This window comes from Podarcis erhardii, assembly GCF_964252035.2.
Source record: "Podarcis erhardii genome assembly, chromosome: 5".
Lineage (NCBI taxonomy): Eukaryota > Metazoa > Chordata > Lepidosauria > Squamata > Lacertidae > Podarcis > Podarcis erhardii.
The window spans coordinates 66,826,869-66,843,387 of record NC_138509.1 but is presented as its reverse complement, the minus strand read 5'-3'; the positions used below and the strand labels follow the sequence as shown (position 1 = coordinate 66,843,387).

At 43.8% G+C, this 16,519-nt stretch overlaps 1 protein-coding gene across 4 annotated transcripts in view; it reads right to left on the bottom strand.

The window, feature by feature from the left end:
- Positions 1–16,519, bottom strand: part of ST6GAL1 (ST6 beta-galactoside alpha-2,6-sialyltransferase 1) — a 128,692-nt gene that overhangs the window by 92,483 nt on the left and 19,690 nt on the right. The window contains exon 1 of one of the 4 annotated variants that reach the window (XM_081861610.1): positions 7,797–7,933. The exons of 1 other annotated variant lie outside the window; for it this stretch is intronic. The gene's annotated coding sequence lies outside the window, so the exon portion shown is untranslated. Of the gene's footprint in view, positions 1–6,595; positions 6,802–7,392; positions 7,598–7,796; positions 7,934–16,519 lie in introns of those variants that run through there. 2 more of the 4 variants (XM_081861607.1, XM_081861609.1) reach the window with 2 other exon arrangements.

Sequence of the window (16,519 nt, the reverse complement as noted above, 5' to 3'; positions counted from 1 at the left end):
AACGCAAACAAGAGGCTCAGTTCAGGTGGCAGGTTCAGAGCTACTACCGAAGGAAAGCAAATTCTATTTTTACGATCACGGGGGATGTTCTGCTAAACATGCCAAAATGTCTTGGGCCACCTCTGTGAGCAAACATGTATTGGGGGGGGGGGACAGGACCTGAAAGGAATAGCAGGGGGTGGTGCTAGCCCAGAGCAAGGAAACAAGGTGTTCCCTTGTACTAACAGTGGGAGCACAGCATGCAGTTTGATGCCCTGTTCCGATGAATGGGAACTCAGCTGAGATTTAAATCCAGATACATACATTTGCTCAAATGGTCCCATCACACATTGCTAAGGTGAATTTGGCAACATTCCTTAAAAAGTAATATCCCAACCCCACAGGCAACTGAAATGCCACAAAGTAGCAAGGAAGTTTCCAGGTTCTCCAGCTTTCTCAAAATTTTGTCACATTCTGGGTTGGTTCTGATAAAGGAACTGCTTTACAGTGGATTTTCCCCCAACACACCACTATGGACCAACACAGATGCCTATGCTTTCTTTGGCAGCGATATGTTGGTACAAAAGCTTAGACTATCATAAGAATGCTTTTATGCATTAAAATACATTTACAAATTTCTAATCTAGACATTAATTATATTAATACAGTGGGGGGCCATAACTGCTGAATGGATCATTTTGGCATTTAGTAATAAATACTGCAGTGTTGGAAAGACGCACTTAAAAAAAAAGAGTACTGCTGGGGTTGATGACAGTGGTGAAGAACGAAGCCTGCATGCAGGTTTGGCTGAAATACTATACAAAGAACAAATTCCAAAGTGATCCATTCAGTGATTTAGGTAGCACACCTGCCACTAGATAATAGGTTGCGAAGTCAGCCGAAATCAGATCCATTTGAAACGAACCACCATTTAGTGACAATAGTATCCCAAGAAAACCTGTAATGAAAAAGATATAAAACATAATGATTCGTAATGTCCTTTTGGTTAATTATTCTTTGAAGGACTTCAGCCCACAGAAGTTGCTTAGAATTAATCTACAAGAGAACTACTTAGACCAACATCAACATGAAATCTGCCTTCATAATCGTGATGACTAAGGAGCTGGTGATTTGAAAACTGATAGCTCTGACCTAGGGCTGTACAATAGTTTATGTTACAAACCTATGTCAGGATGAAGGAGAGAGCAAGAGCTGTATCAGCTTTTCTGTATGTGCTAGTCAGGTGCAGGGCAGGGGAAAAATACAGAATTAAGCTCATTAGAAGGTGCCTCTGCAGTCACAGGTCACAAATTAGCTCGCAGACCACTAGTTTCCACAGAGTGCAAGGAAACTTCCTCATTTGGGTTTCTTCACCAATGGAAATGAGGTAAACAGGTTGGATAGGAGCACAGAAGCCCAAACTTTTACCACAGGAAGAAGCAAACCCCTCAACTCTAGACATGCTATGCCTTGTGTTTACCACAGACAAAGCCATTCTACTCCTCTTCATGCAATCCACACTGCATGAGGGCGGGAGAGACCCTGCTATCATGCTGCCAGTCCCACATGCAACCATAAACTTCTGCAACAGGGAACTCACGGAAGCTCCTCCCATAATTTGGAAGAACACCACAAAACAATGCAATGCAAGGGTGTGTGGGGAGGGGGAGCTCAGACAAGCTGCATCTACTGAAATTCCCTCTTCAGCACAGGTGTTAAAGCTGCTGGAGCCAAGCCCTGTTTTGCATCTGGCCACTCTACCTGCAGCCCATTTTTGACCCCATCTATTGCCTTTCTGATCCTGGCCTGCCTGTGCCAGGTCCCAGCTGCAGCTGAATAAGGCATTAAGAAGGAACTATATAACAACACAATCTATTTGATACAGTGCTGGGGTTGGTCATTTTACTGATGTTTCAGTCTGTACAGTATGGCATAGTTCTTCCTTGACAGTTTGCATAAAATTGTAGAGTTGGACAGCACCACAAGAGTCATCTAGTCCTAAAAAGTGGGAATCTTCAACGCACTGAAGTCCTACTATCAGAACTCTGTTGGCATTATAGGACATAGTGATTAAGGAAAATAAAACGGTGATAGAAGCAATCACCTTCATTCTAGCTTCTCTGAAAGGAATGTAAAACAGAGCCAATATTGATAGTGGATCCATTTTCTGTTGGTATTAGTATTTAGAATCAGATAATAACAGCAGCAGCAGCAGCAGCAAAGAAGTGCCACGTGAATTAACAGACAGGAGTGAAAATGTGATAGCCCAGCAGAAATGAAAAGCAGGATTTCTAACCCGGGGGATTTGATAGGGGTTGCGGGGAGACAATTACTGCTAAAGATTTCACTTTTCCACTTTTTTATACTTCTGCAAATATAAAATGAAGACATCACGACGTGCGATCAAGCCTTGACAATGTTGTTTTCTTAAAATTAAGTAGAAGAATTTTCAGGATGAAGCCAACAACGGCTTCCACCAAATATAACTTTCTATTCAGACTACTATTCAAAGTTCATGTCTTAGATCTATGAACTAGGGCTGGAGTTTGGTGCAATAAAAAAAGCCACGCACCATACATTTAAAGTGTAAAGTTAGGGCTTTTTTTTCAGCCAGAACTCACTCGAACTCAGTTTTGGCATCTCTCAGGTGACCACCATTACCATTCTAAGAGAACGAGGGAGGCATTTGTGGTGAGTTCCAGCACCTCTTTCTCTAGAAAAGTAGCACTGTGTAAAGCCATTGTGTCAACACAGAGAAGTTTCACTTTGGTTTACTATAGATTAATCAATCTGGGAAACCGAATACCTAAGATTCAGTACTCATAGCTACTGGTGCAGTTTAGGACCACACTCAACCAAAAAGTGCAAACTTAGAGGTGCAAAAAACCTCCACTCTTATTGTGAATGCAAAAGACGGTCAAAAGTGTGTTAACTACATATGTGGTATTTTTTGTTGTTGTTGTTCCAATTCCCATGTACAAGATACCTGCCCATAGCATCCTTTCTAAATAAACCATGCATTCTTGAACTCGTGCATTCTGAACTCAAGTACAAAGTTATCTCATAGGAAATAACTCTGTGATTCCTGGTAATCGGTCCCAAGGCAGAGAGAGTGGGGCAGTTGTCAAGCTGAGCTGAAGAGAGTGTCATGCTGAACTTAGCCACTACATTTTTGTACATTTAATGTACTGTATGCAGTGAGCTAAGGTGCCCAAAAGCAAGTATCTGTAGCCTCATTTTCAAGGTTTGACATGTTGTTGGGATACTTACAAAATGAGCTTTAAATTATTTTTCTTTTTCAATTTCCACTTCAATGTCATTTGCACTAGATGAAAGTATCGTACACCTTGGTAACAATGCAAAGATGCAGGACTACCTGGCAGGGGAGCAACTGGGGCAGTTTTGCTTAACATTTTCATAAAAGAAAAAAAACGGTATTTTACAGTGTAAGATGACACGGAATCTCAACATATAATTGTGACATATTGGGAGCTTTTCCTGACAACGATGAAGTAAATAGTTGTGTGTTAAACAGGATATGTGATAGCTTGAGGTTTTTGTGGCTGCTCAAAGGAATGGTGTGCATTTAAGAACAGGAAACATGAATTATTTTTGCTCCTTTGGCCTAACTTAAGCTGGCTGTAAAATGTATCCTTGGGAGGCTAGAAGAGAGGGGATCTGGCTATTTTTTCATGCCTGCTGCCCAGGTGTAAAGAAGACTAAACCAATCACAGAAATTTAGGGTGTGCCACGCACCCCACTCACACATGAAAACAAAGGCCACCACAGCCAACCACAAATGAATAACCACACCCTAGGCCAACCCCATGGAGGGCACAAGGAGAAGGGGACGACAGAGGATGAGATGGTTGGACAGTGTTCTTGAAGCTACAAACATGAGTCTGACCAAACTGCGGGAGGCAGTGGAAGACAGGAGTGCCTGGCGTGCTCTGGTCCATGGGGTCACGAAGAGTCGGACACGACTAAACGACTAAACAACAACAACAACAGGCCAACCCCAACCTCTCTCGCCACCAAAGGAACACAAGTGAACAGCAAAGAACCTGCACAAGCAACGCTGACACCAAACCCTACATATAGTAAGTAAAACAGAAACATCGCCACCCAACCCCACCCCCACCCATCTTTCCCCCTTTTCTTCCTAATGTCTCAACAAATGAAACTGATTTGTAAAAATGTTACATGGGGGGAAATACGAGAGAGACATTGCACACACTTTTGTAAATCAAGAAAATCTTTAATAAGAAAGAAAGAAAGAAAGAAAGAAAGAAAGAAAGAAAGAAAGAAAGAAAGAAAGAAAGAAATTTAGGGTGTGAAGGGATCACGAGGATCACCTTGTCCAACCCCCTGTGATGCAGGAATCTTTTGCCCAACGTAGGGCTCAAATCCATGCTCTACTGATCACATTAAGATAAAATTATGACTGGCCCAGACCAAACAGTCCCAGTTACATACAGTTGTACCCCAGAAGTCGAATGGAATCCATTCCGAAAGCCTGTTTGACTTCCAAAACATTCGGAAACCAAAGCGCGGCTTCTGATTGGCTGCAGGAAGCTCCTGGAGCCTATCGGAAGCCCCCGTCGGACATTTGGCTTCCAAAAGAACATTTGAAAAACCAGAACACTCTCTTCCAGTTTTCGATCATTTGGGAGCTGGAACGTTTGACTCCCAAGGCGTTCAGGAGCTGAGGTACGACTGTGGTTTGTAAAAAGAGAAGGAAGAGGGAAAGCTACATGGGTATGGGTGAATTCTGTGACAGAGCAGGTGGCCTGTTCTTGACAGTTCCAACTACTGGGTGAGTGAACCTCACGTAACATTTCCAAGCAAGGTGGCACTGGATAATAATTTTCTGTGGCAACTGCTATAGGGGAAGACGTAAGAGTGGTGTGAGAACAGGCCTTGGGGAGGAATCCTTCCTGAGTGAATAGTGAAGAAGACCAGCAGCAGACCACAACCAGAAGACCTGTGAGACTGAGCCCCTAGAAGCAGAAAGGAAGCTCTGCCCAAAGGAGGTAGGAATTTGGAAAAAGGAATCAGGAGATGCATAACCTAATCTCTATTCCTTTATCCCCTTACAAGAAAGAATGATCTAAATAATCAGTGTCCTCCAAGAATGCTTGTAGCAGTCCCACCATGGCCCTTTCCACCATCTTCCCCCAAAGGGGGTGTTTGCAGCTGTTCAATAGTTGTTCCAACCCAAAGGGTTTGCTGGGCTGACTAGCATACAGGGTCCAGCATGGAGCTCAATTGTGTACCCAAAGACAAGTGGGACGTTACACAGGTGTATGTGCTCAAAATGTGGATCTGATAGACAAGTGCACAGCTACTGCACCCCCATCACTTCTCTAGAGGTTTATGGGAAGAGGTTTCCACTGCCCTCTATTTCAGATTGCCAGGGCTTAATTTCAGCCGGAACTTACAGGAACTGAGTTCCGGCACCTTTTTAGTGTTATGGCACAGCATTCCAGAGGCATAAGAATAGAAGCACCACTAAACATTTTGTGAATCTTTGTACTTTTGTCCATTTACTGTATTTATTATTCATGATTTGGACTACAAAATGACAGTACCCCTAAACATTTTTTAGGGGGGGAAGCACTGTGCTCCCCTTTAAAAAGCTCAACAACTTTGGCTGGGTGCTACCCTAAAGAAAGGTCCCTAAAAAGAATTTCCAGCACCTTTTTTTCCTAGAAAAAAATGCCCTGGCTATTGCTCTCACTGCTCTTATTCTATTGCTCTTGCTGCCCTCTGTATTAATATTGAAGAATCAACTTTGGGGGGAAATTACATGATTTATACTGGGCAAAATTCTTGCCTTTTGAAGTTTTACTCAAGAACAGATGACAGTGCCTTTCTTTTGTATTCAAGCAGAAATCCCAGACACAATTTCACATATACAAGTCCTATTAAAGTCAAGTAAAATTATCTGCTCCAAACTATGTCCAGAACAGCAGCCTTAAACATACTGAAAAATAATATCAGCAACATATTAAAATCCAAATGTGTCTCCCTCAAGTTTCAGCATATTTTTATAATTCACACTTTTCCCTGCCTAGCAACAGGAGATGCCAAATGCTTCTACTTGAAAACAAAATATCTGGAGCAGAACCCATGACAGAAAAATATCTGCTCATGTTGTTCTTTTATCATGGAATCTGCAAGTTAAATGAACGTACTCTCCATTATATAACTTTTATCTATTCTGGAACGAATGCCACAGAGAAAACATATACAGATACTTGATGAAATATTTAAGGTGCAATCAAAGCGGGAGCTCTCCTGTGCAAGCCCTACTCAAATGGATTGTGAGATGCGCAACTGTTCCCACTTCTCAGTGGATTGTGCCCACTGCTAATAAGAAAATAAAGAAACCATTAATTGCCTTTCCACACAAAACGTTGCACAGTACAAACTCAAGAGGAGCACAAGATGTCACAACAGATGGCGAGAATATAAGGATCTTCAAGGGAAAAAAACAGCAGTATTGATTGCTAACATTATTATCTCAGCAGGCTGCTCTTTTCTACAGAGAACTGATGAACAAATGAAAACAGCATTCTGCAAATGAAAAGCAGGAGTGACTGAGAGACCAAACCTGATGCACTGGAAGTTGTTTCATCTCCAAGTCATCTCTACATGATTCCGCTGAGATCCAAGTTCATTCAGTCTTGCTCCTGCTTGAATCTGCTTCAGCAACAACCTCAAGACCCCAACCTACAGGCAAACCGGGAAAACTTTTCAAGTTTGCCTCTGCAAAGTTTTCTATCCAAGATTTATATTGTCCACGTTTGGAAACTGAGCCCTCCAGTTAATTACCATTTCAGAAACAAAAACACGACCAACCCCGTTACCGTTTCCCCATCCCAAGAACAAAATCTTAATAAGCTAGAGGCAATTGGGAGAAACTAACCTAATCAAAAACGGGGGGGGGGGTCAATTCCGAGGCACCAGTTGCTTGATCGTTTTGCGTTGACAGAACGCTCCAAGGAAACCCTCCATCTATTATTTGCAGTAAACATTACAAAACATTACCACACGTTATGCATGTAGGGTTTCTCTGTCGCTCAAGGGAAATGCCAGGATCCTGAAAACGGCAGGACCTTGGCGATTTCCCAGTGCAAAAGTATGGGAGCCGCGTGGAGATGGGAGAGGGCGCGTCAAAGCTCCGGAGACGAATTCGAATCCGTCTCGCAATTGGAAGTGGCGCTGCAGGAGCGATGGGAAGGGCAGACAGGCACACAGCGAAGTCCATCCATCCGTGCGCGCCTACGAAGCTGCGCGCGGAGAGAGCGCCCTCCGCCCTGCCCGCTCCCCCCAAGCACTAATCAGATGGGTAACCGGGCAGTGCGCGCGTGCAAGGACGGATCCACCGGAGTCGCTGCCTTTACTCACTTGGGAGCGCTCCTGGCGCCGCGTCCGCCGCCACCGCCGCTACTGCTGGCCGCGGCCCAAAGCAGCCGTACGCGCGCCTCTCACTCTGTCTCTCTCCCTCCCGCTGCCGCCTTTGTTACCGCCCCGAAATCGCGGCATTTAAATGCCTCCCGCCCAGCCGTGGACGCTGGGCCGCCGCGCACTTCTGCACAAAGGCTTGGCCTCGCCAGCGACGAGCTGCTGCCCGCGGGAACGAAAGCGTGACCCCCGTCGCATCAATCAAACGCGAGCCCAGCGAGGGGGAGAGAGGGAGGGAGGGAGGGAGGGAGGCAGGATTATGCAAAAACAAGAGAGCCCCGAGGGCACAGCCTCGTCCGAGGCAGACGGGAGGGGATGAATGGGAAGAAAAAAGAGAGAGAACAAACCAGGATCCGCGACGCGCCTCGTTGCGCGGCAGCTCCCTCCGCGCCCCAGTTGCGCGCAGGCTTTGTGCCGCGTCTCGGCGCCCCCTGGGAGGAGAGGGCGTAGGGACCACGACCCCCTCGCCCCTGCCTCCCAGCCTCACATCCTCCCGCCCTTGGTTCCCACGCCCTCCCTGCCCAAAGCTTTCACCCCGCTAGCCTCCGGAGCCCGTTCCCACGTGGGGATGGATGGAGTCGCTGGCTGGTCCTACCGAAGGGGGCGCAAAGGCTGCAGCGGAGAGGGAGAGGCTGAGGAAGCGCGCCCCTGTTGCGGGTGGCCGCTTGCTGGGGATGGGTGGCCGGCTCGTGGGAAGGACTTGGAGAGAAGGCGAGGGAGCATTGGCCACCCGGCTCCTTTGGCGCATCGGAGCGCGGACTGGATCCAGCAGAAGCAGCTCTTGTCTCTTCTGGCCGCGCCAAACCGTGGCGCACGCACACGCCGCCGAGGCTGTTGGCGGAAGCGGCTACTGTGGCAGCAGCCCAGCCTTTGTCTGAAATTTCCCGTCAGGAGAGGCCGTAAGATGGTCTGCAAGATGCGGCGACCCCCCAAAGGAAGCTGGGTGGGCGGAGAGGCGCATAGGATCAGAGAAAACAAAGGTCTAGTTGGAGCTCCAGTTTACCCAAAGGGGGGGAAAGAGAGCACCTTTGAGCACATACAAAGTGCGCTCCCCTCGTGGCATAGCTACACGCACGCACTTGTTTAGAATGGGGCTTTCAAGTCCGAGGCTTTTCAGGCAGGCTTAGGCCCCAGCACCTGTCATTTTCGAATAGAAACACTGATGGGAAGGGAGAAAAGGGGGGTGGGATGTCTGCTCTGGAGGGTCTTGAAGTTCGAATCAAACCTAATGCAGACTACCCATCCTCTACTACACCTACAAGCCAGGACTCAGGAGCTTACATAAACCCACAATTTCCTGCAATACCACACAAGCATTCTCACAGCCTATACTAGTGCAACTAGGACAGGGTCACTCGCCCTGGGGCAGTTGGACAGGACTGCAGAATAGGGGAGATGAAAATGGGTAGATAAATAGCCAAGTAATACAGTGGTACCTCTGGTTAAGAACTTAATTCGTTCTGGAGGTCTGTTCTTAACCTGAGGTACTACTTTAGCTAATGGGGTCTCCTGCTGCCGCTGCGCCGCCAGAGCACAATTTTTGTTGTCATCCTGAAACAAAGTTCTTAACCTGAGGTACTATTTCTGGGTTAGTGGAGTCTGGAACCTGAAGCGTCTGTAACCCGAGGTACCAGCCACTGAATGCAACTGATGGAGGTAGAGAAAATCAGAAGTTATAGTATTTCTCTCTGTACCCTTCAGAAGGTTTGGGGGAGGAGGGGTTACTGTGTAGCTTCTGAGCTTGACTCAAGAATGGCAGGAGCACTATTTGAACAGGAAAGCTACAAAGGTACTCTTAAAAGTACATAACATAAAGCTTGCTTGACATTTTTTTTTCAGATTCTAACAATTGTTCTCCTTTGGTCAAGCCAGGGCTAATTCTGTTATGTCTTTAAAAAAAAAAAATGTTTATTGATATAGACACATGTTTCCAAGAAGGTAGGTTGGTCATTTTGAATTATTATGGTGCCCTGAGGAGGAAACAAAGAGTTGGAAGTTTGCCTCCGGCATATTCATTACCAGTTAGGGCACAGAGTGTTAGAACATGTAGCTGTATCCTTTTCCCCCCCACCAGGCCCTTTGCTCCTTTCCACCTCCTTTGCTTGCTTCTTTCTTTCCTCATCTAACCTAGTATTCCCCAGAAGAGGCCAATGTTGTGACTCGTGCACAATACTCCAGGGAAAGTCAGGAGGAGAAGGGGGCACTGCTTACTTGCAAACACCAGCAGGGGAACAAAACAACACATTGTGCAAGGCCCAGTCTCTCAGAAAAGTTGCATTGGCTTGCGTGCTCTGAGTTTTGTTTTTTGTGCACTGTTCTATACCCCAAAGCAGGGTGGTTGTTGTTGTTTGGGGGGAAAAGAGAGATTTCTTCAAGTTGTGTCTTAACTGCCCACACTGTTGTCATTTAGGAGTTTTCTTTTAAATGCCTTTTCGTTTGCACCAACTTATTTGACAACAATAAATGAACACATAATACAAGGAAGAGACAAATTGAAATAATTTTAGGGCGCAAAATTATTTTAATGGGATAACATCACCGAAGCAGCTATAGAATATGGTGGATATTGTACCGGTATAGTGGAAGATGTGTCTCATTCCATGGTGCATTGGAATATAAGATTGCTCTGCCCAGCTGGAGATGTTTGACCACATAAAACTATAGAGCTGGTGTTCAGTATTTTGAAATAGGAGAGGTTTGTCCATGGTTTTCAAAGAGGCCATCCTCTCTGTCCTGATGAGAAGAGAACATCCTAGGCAAATGTAAACTTCTGCCAAGTAAAAGCTGTCCTCCTGCTGCCATGTTTCCCAGCATAGAAAGCTAGCTGTCCAGTTACATTACTTTAGGGCGAAAGTAAGAAAGTATCCTAACTGAAAGTATCATAATGGACTGGCATGTGCTCAAGGTTGCCTTAAATAACAGAAAGGCAACTACACTACATGATATGACTATAGGGTATATAAAAGCATGAGAAAGTAATTTGAGCAATTAAAATACATATATAAATTTAATCACGTTATACGAAATACCTGCTTGAACTAAATTTCATATAGAAAATAAACACACTTTAGCTTTTCAAGTAGTCATCTGGAGTTTAGGGACACAGTATACTGAAGACCTTTGTACAGTCAATTCCCCAAACTGAAGATCTCATCAAAACTTATTCAAATGACTATTCAATCCCTGATGTATTTTGTTATCTTCAGAAAAGGCACATGTTTAAGTAATGGAAGCAGTCTTTCAACTTACGTCTTGCAGCAGATAGTTTAGAAAATGGCTATGGCACATGGGTTTTCTCTATACCTTATGAATATACTGCTTCAGCTGATTTGTGATGCCTACTTTGTATTCAGTTGATCCGAATAATAATGGGAACTATAGTCATATCATGTACTATAGTTGCCTTCCTGTTATCTAAGGCAGTTTAGAGATGCTGTGCTCAAGGATTAATTTATTCATCAGTGTGCTCTATTCAACTTTTTTCTTGACTGTAGTTTGCAAGAATGAGTTTGCTCATCAAACTTTCAGTGAGCAAAAGGGGACAAAAAAAAATCTACTAGGAACATTTTAAGCTTTATTTGAGATTCATAGTACAATTTAAATTGTACTTGGAATATGAATTTCAAATACACACATTTTCATTACTGTTCAGCTTAGGTTCTCAGCTGCTGCATTCTGTTTTCTCTTGACTTTTCCTGTTGCTGAGCAAAGTATGTATCCGAACAAAGGGGATGGAAGCAAAGTTCACAGGTAGCTGAACTAAAAGGAAACCCACCCTCTCGTTAAAAAAAAACCTCTCAAGTCAGCCAAACAAAGCAGTCATATTGTCCTTACAGGATATTTGGGCAAGTTTTTAGACCCAGACACAAACATATGTTATCTGTGGTGAGTTTGCAGTGATTATTTCTAGCCTACGAGTCAGCATGGGAAATTCTCTTATGCTGATTCAGACAATTTGTCCATCCAGCTCAACATAATGCGCTGGGGTTGGCAAACTTCAGGCTTGCTGAAACTACCTTGTTTTTCACTAGATCTACTGATCAGAGTCAGGAGCAAAAGACATATTTTAAGAACGAAAAAACAGGGCTCCTCTGAACATATTTTGAGTCTAGTAATTTATTTCCAGTACCAGAACTGAACTGAGCTCACAAGCCTTTTGCGCAAAAGTCAACTTTGGAATAGTTTACTTCATTTTAGTAGCCTAATCTAGGTGGAACAGATCATTTTGCTGTGGGTATTGTTAAAAACATTGAGAGCCCTTGCTGGTTGATTGCAATTCACTCAGAGATCTAAAAGTGATCCTGATCTACATTCTGTTTATCCCTGTCTACATTGACTGGCAATGGCTCTCCAGGCCTTCAGACAGGAGTTTTTTCTCTGCCTGGAAGTGTCCAGAAATTAGCCTTTAATCTTTTACATTTTTTTTTAAAATTGTTTTCATTTAGTTTTACAAATGTAAATTTATAACAATACCAAATGCACAGCCGTATATAGTGATTTCTCTGAAACTTCCCACCATGGGTCTTATTGTTAACATTTTCAACTGCATGTTATTTAATAATCTATATTTTGCATCTGTCCATATTGTCCAAAGTGTTTGTTACATTACAAGTGATATTAAAATCCTGCTAATGTTTTCATCTGCTTACAGTGGTCTCCTAAATAAATTATAATTTCCCCCCATTCTTTCCTGAAGTTTTCGTCTTATTTATTTCTGAGCTTTCTGGTCAGTTTTGCCATTTTAGCATAGTCCAACAGCTTGGTTTGCCATTCCTCTCTGGTAGGGACTCTTTCTTCTTTCCATCTCTGGTCTAGTAGCATCTGTGCAGCTGTTGTCACATACATGAAAAGTCTTTTCTGCTCCTTTGGCATATTGGTACCTATAATTCCTAATAAAAAAGGCTTCTGGTTTCTTTGCAAAAGTTATTTTAAACATTTTTTCCATTCATTATATATCATTTCCCAGAAAGCTTTTATTGACCTTTTACATTCAAAGCGCCTCAGAAACATAATCTGGAAGAGATGAGGAAAAGTCTTTCTATGAGGTAAGGTTGGAAGAAGTGGGTACATTTAGCCATAATTTACAGGAGGGTAGATTGTAGTCTAACATTAAGAGAAATGTTTCAGAGGTAACAACTGAGGCAATTACTTAAGGAGAGTGGAAGATTCTCCATCACAGAGTTTGCAACAAGGGCTGGGCAGTCATCTGTTGAAGACACCCTCACTCTGCATCAAGGAGAGTTTTGGATTACAGTGGTACCTCTGGATGCGAACGGGATCCATTCTGGAGCCCTGTTCACATCCTGAAGCAAACGCAACCCGCGTCTGCGTGGGTCGCAATTCACTGCTTCCAAGCATGCGCATGACGTCATTTTGAGCGTCTGCACATGCGCAAGCGGCAAAACCCGGAAGTAACGCGTTCCGTTGCTTCTGGGTTGCCGCGGAGTGCAACCCGAAAACACTCAACCTGAAGCTACTTCAACCCAAGGTATGACTATACTAGATAGCCTACTGCGAGCTTCAATATATGATTCACCAATACTGAATCTATCCACATTACTGAGCTTTACAAATTGGCTCAAAGGGAAGTATATATCTGGGAAACTACTAGTATTTCCATGTTCTTTCTCCACTCAGAGCTATAAAGTCTTGCTGCAGTGGAGAACTTCATAAATGCACATGGTAACCTATGAACCACTCATGCTTAGCACTTTTGCACTCAGCAGTATGGGGAGATAGAAGACAGCAGCACTGGAAATGGGAGCGCAAACAACTTTCTGTTTGTGCCAGTGGGTTGTGAGTATAGGCCTTCAGTTGCAGCAGCCTTAATGATGGCTGACCATTTATGATTTATGGTGCTTTTAATTTCATTCCATGCTCATGCTTTATAATCTATAATAAACATAAGATGAATGCAGTACTCATATAATCATAGAATTGGAAGGGACTCCGAGGGTAATACTCAAAACGCACCAGAGAAATTAAAGGAGGCTGCTAGTCATGAGGGCTATTAACTCCAGTATCAGAATACCAGCTGCTGGGGGTGACAAGAAGGAAAATGTGACAGCATCCATAGCCTTCTTATGGGCTTCCCATAGGTATCTAGTTGGCTATTTGGTGAGCATAATGCTGTGCTAGCACTGGTCTCATCCAGCAGGACTCCTCTTGTGTTCAGAGACATGTGGTGATACAGTGGTACCTCGGGTTAAGTACTTAATTCATTCTGGAGGTCCGTTCTTAACCTGAAACTGTTCTTAACCTGAAGCACCACTTTAGCTAATGGGGCCTCCCGCTGCTGCCGCACCTCCGGAGCACAATTTCTGTTCCCATCCTGAAGCAAATTTCTTAACCTGAAGCACTATTTCTGGGTTAGCAGAGTCTGTAACCTGAAGCATATGTAACCTGAAGCGTATGTAACCCGAGGTACCACTGTACAGTTCAGGTACCTATGGCAGAAGCTTTAACAATTGTCCAGTCTTCACTGTTCACCTGGTGCTAAACTATTAAGAATACTTGCTCAGTGGCTGACTTAACACGATTGCTTTTCTCCAGAGCAATTACAAACTGCTTAGAAGCAATAATCCTTTATACACCCAGTAGATCACTGTGGTTCAGGAACATTTCTTCGGCAACCTCTTTCTTGTTTCTGCCAGGCTTAGGCAGAGCAATGGTGGCAGCTCCACTGCTGAACAAAGTTTAGATCTGGTATAGCTTTACTCTGACTTAACCAGCTTGCTTTACTCCAGTTTCTCTTAGATATTTATTGTGAAATATGTACTTGTAGTAACTGATAGTGAATGTGTGCAATGGGTCTGATCAGACATTGAGATTCATTTCTGCTTACTCAGAAGCTCGCCCTTTTTTGCTCGTTCATTCCTGATTAGCCAACTAGGGCAGTAAATGTTTAGAAATGAAAATATGTAGTTATGAAAATCAGGTGTGACAGGCAGTGGAAAACAGTGGAAGATCCCGTGATAGATGGAAGTAGTGTGAAATACTATGCATATCAGATAAACTGTAGTCAAACAAAATTGATACTTTGCATTAAAATGCAAGGCACGAAAGAGCTAACAACTTCACTGGCTTTACAAAGGCAACTGAAACAAAGTGGAATGCCATGGTCATTTACATTCTCACAGTGTTGCAAATGATGGCATTTGCAGCTTAAGCACAGTTTTCATCAACAATACTTAGTCCGACTATTTCAGAAGAAATAGCTTTTCTTTTTTTAACAAGGTGTCTTTCCAAAATATGCCTTATTAATTTGTACAACATCAACTTCTCAAGAATATAGTTTTTAGGGAAGACTGAAGCCTTTGATGCTCAATGTCGTATTTGCATGGTAGAAGGTGAAATGAGAGTTGAGCAGGTGGGAAAGAGGATGGAAATTTATGAAGGGTGCAAAGAAAGGCAATGGGAAATGAGCTTGTTTTGCAACCCCATGGCACTCTGTGGCTGTACTTATCCTCGCGTGTTACTTTTCTAGGGGGAAGCAGATGCACAATGTATTGGAAGGGATTCTACTGATACTGCACTGGACAGCCACAAGTCCCTGGCATCCTGAGCTTGGCTGACAGCAGGCAGAGTTGAAATGCCCCCCTTGAGCTCTTTGGTTGGCTTGCTAACACCATGAGAAGCTAGCAGTTGTTGGCTCTCAGATAAGGAGACAACCTTCTCTTCCTGTAAGCTCTGTAGGAACTTGTGGCCAAAAGTGCCCCTCATCAAAGAGTGAAACACCCTAGGGCGAGACAGCAAGCAACAGCAGCATAGAAGCATAGTAGAACTGGAAGGGACCCACAATTTGTTATAATTGTGATGTTTATGGCGTACAGCCTGTGGCACTGCTGAGGTGTTATGGAAGACCAGGAAGCTTCAATATCAGCCTTCAGCTCTTCTGCGTTGCCTGGTTCAGTGGACATGGGATTACTGTGCTTGATTGGCCAGCAAACCCGCCTGACCTGAACCCCATAGAGAATCTATGGGGCATTGCCAAGAGAAAGATGAGAGACATGAGACCAAGCAACGCAGAAGAGCTGAAGGCTGATATTGAAGCTTCCTGGTTTTCCATAACATCTCAGCAGTGCCACAGGCTGATAGCATCCATGCCACACCGCATTGAGGCAGTAATTGATGCAAAAGGGGCCCAAACCAACTACTGAGTACATGTGCATGCTTCTACTTCTCAGAGATCCAATATTGCTTTATTTGCACTCCTCGTTTTGCTGATTTCATTTAATATTCTAATTTTCTGAGATGGTTAATTTGGGGTTTTCATCAGCTGTATGCCATAAACATCACAATTATAACAAATAAAGGCTTGACATATCTCGCTTTGCATGTCATGAGTCTATCTCATATATTAGTTTCACCTTTTAAGTTGAATTACTGAAATAAATGAACTTTTCCACAATATTATTTTTTGAGTTTCACCTGTAGCCTCAAAGAAGCTCCTGTTTTAATATCCTAACTCTGAAGCCTGGAGAGCTGCTGCCAGTCAGTGTGGCCACCACTAAGTTGGATGAACTCAGTGGTCTGACTGTGCAGTGGTCTAACTTCCTGTGTTCTCAGGTTCCAGCCCAAACATCACCAGTTCAGCCCACCAGCAAGCTAAAAGTTCATATTAAATGCAGCTGCTTTGCAAGTAGAGAACAGCAACCAAATAAAATAGGGCTTCAAGCAAGTATTTATCTTATCATCAATTAGCTCCTAGTGTTTGTGTGTCAAGAGCAAACTTAGGAGGGGTGGGAGGAATCAGGTATGGGTGTGGCCATGTGTTTCTTTCTGGAAAGAAATCCAAACTAAGCTGCTATTGCTATAGCAATAAAGGCTTGAACCTTTCCATCCATCATGGGTCCTTATTGGCTTTGGGAACCAGTGAAAATAGACTTTGTCTGATAACACTGCTCTTCCTTCCCTCAAGTTACAGAAACACATAGCAATTTAAAGCAGCCTGCCTGAGACGGCAGATTCCAGGGGAAGTTCTCTTTCCTGCCTTCTTCTCATCTATTCAAAATGAGCTCCAATTCAGAGCAGCAGGGTGCAGGGAGTTTCCCACACTAGCATTGGGGGA